Below are 2,675 nucleotides of genomic sequence, written 5' to 3'. Positions count from 1 at the left end.
CACCCTAGACCCTAGTTGATGGCTTTAGGTGGTTCCGTCGACCCCGAGCCACCCTAGACCCTAGTTGATGGCTTTAGGTGGTTCCGTCGACCCCGAGCCACCAAAACCCAAAATGATTGCTTTAGGTGGTTTCGTCGACCCTGAGCCACCCTAGACCCTAGTTGATGGCTTTAGGTGGTTCCGTCGACCCCGAGCTTTAGTTGAAGGTTTGAAATCAGGTTCATCCTCTTGAACTACACTTGAATGTGTCCTTGTTGTAGGCCCTTTCCTAACTGAAAGCTTCTGTTTCTTCTTCTTCTTCTCTTCATGTACAATTACAGTTTCTTCATCCTGTGAAACAACTTTGTCATCTTCATCCATTTGAAAAGGTTCCTCAACCTCTGTGTCACCCTCGTAATGCACCACTTCTTGCTCCTCAGATTCTTCATCATCTGTTTCTTTCTCTTCTATTTCATCATACTCTCTCTGTTTCTTTCCCTCAGCCATCTCTATGTCATCAGCATCACCCATATAAAAAGGTGGTACATCACTGTCATCTTCACCTTCATAATCAAAACCACCACTGCCATCATATCCCTCTTCTTCTTCTATTTCCAAAACAGCTTTCAGTTTTCCTTTTACATTATTGATCTCTTGTGTGCAAACACCAGTACCATGAGCTACACTGCAGCTGCTACTCTGACTTTCAAAGGCAACTCCTTCTTCATCAACAGCATAGATGGGTGGCTCACTGAGATCATATAACACAGGCTCTTCATACACAACAGTGAATAATTCTTGCCTCTCAAATTGGCTGCAAGGAGGTGGACATGCCCTCACTAGCAAATTTATAACCTTACACTCCTCAACCTGCCTCTTTACTAATTGCAACTCAGCATTACTCTCTACCATCTCCAATCCTTCCTCCCCTAAATGTGGATTCTCAATGTGAAACAGCAGATCATATTCACTAAATCCTTGGGTTTTCATCACTGCAATCTTATTCAGGTATGTTACATCTGAACTGCAGAGCTTCAACTCAAACATTTCTGAAGCATCAAAATGGAACCTAACATCGAAAATGTCATCATACAAACTGCAAAATGAAATAACAAACAAAAATGGTTAATAAACAATTTTACTTAACAGATAGGCTAACATATAAACAAAGCTTTGTTTAAGTTAACATATAAACAAAGCTTTTATTTACCCTTACAATATGAATAAACTAAACAATTACTACAAAATCAAACAATGTAAACAACTATCTCAATGCAACCCTAATTACAGAGTGGGTACTTAACTCACAGCAAACTGATGTTTTGTATTTTCAGATAAGTAGTTAACAGAATTGTCCACTAATGGTGCTCTGCTCTAGTTAGGACTCAATTAATCCACTATGCTTCTCTGCTTTGCTCTGCTCTAGCTAGGTAACACCTAATGCTGCTCTGACAATTTGGACTAAGAAATAACAATATAATCCACTAATGCTGCTCTGCTCTGCTCTAGTTAGGTAACACATAATGCTGCTCTGCTCTATTTAGGACTCATGTAATCCACTATACTTCTCTGCTCTACTTAGGACTAGCAATTAGAGTGCTAAACATGCAGGCAGTAAACCCTAACCCTAATCCCCAGTTTCAGTTAGCAAGAATGGAACAGTGGAACACTTACAGAACACCACCGAAGCCATGAGTCCAGTGATGGGCGGTGCTAGGGTTGGCCACCCAAATTCGCGCCATCTGTAGCCTCTGCTCCATCGACAACGCCGGCTCCGCAAAATCTTCGTCCTCGCTACTGTACTCCGAGATGGAGTAGCCGCCACTGCCATCGAGGCCTAAGCGGGGGAGGTCACCGCCGCTCGCATCGCCCCGGCCATCGTCGCCTAGGTCACAGCAGCCGCGGGGGAGAGGAGGGCGCGAGGGAGGAGCAACCGCGGGGGAGGTGACAGCGCCTAAGCAGTTCGATCCATGGCTACGGCGGCTTAGTGTGGCGGGCGGGGAGGCAGCCACCGGCGAGGGTGCGAGGAGAAGGAAGAGGGCAGAGCGGGGTCGGGGACTGGCTCGGTCGCACCAGTGAGACCTAAACGGTGCGAGCCGGCCTCGTCCTAATCAGCATGCAGTCAGCGCGCGGGCACGCGCGCACTGGCCAGCGTGGCGCCTGACGGGCGGGCCCAACCGGTCAGTTTCTCTGTCAATACGTATAAAATACATTTTTAGTCTTTTTTGCAACGGCTCGCCCCTAATCTTGGTACTGACACATAAAAATTACCAATCTTAGTATCAATCTGTTTTCAATGCCTCAATTGTGGTACTTTTGTGCAATTTACTCATGTGGGATGCACGAGTGATTGTCCGCGTGTCTAGGATTTTCGCTCGCTAGCTGTCTTTGAATGTTGGCTATTTATTTATTTATTTGGATCTTGGGCCTTTTTTCCTTTTGAGAGAGGCGGGGGGGGAGTGCTCCTGCTGTCCCGTGCACTCGCTTTGGATCTGCTGCACGTACGCGTACGCCGCGTGCATGCTGCTACGAGCCTCGACATGATAGAAAAGACGTAGTACGTACGTAGTACAACTGCGTTCCACAGTAAATACAGCTAGTAACCCTGAAGCATGCATCCTTATTACTTACTATAGTGGAGTAGTAGTATTATCTTGTACAGTAACCATGGCGCGCACGGTCGTCGAGATCCCCCC

This window comes from Triticum aestivum, chromosome 4A (genome assembly GCF_018294505.1).
Source record: "Triticum aestivum cultivar Chinese Spring chromosome 4A, IWGSC CS RefSeq v2.1, whole genome shotgun sequence".
Lineage (NCBI taxonomy): Eukaryota > Viridiplantae > Streptophyta > Magnoliopsida > Poales > Poaceae > Triticum > Triticum aestivum.
This window is presented reverse-complemented; position numbering follows the sequence as displayed.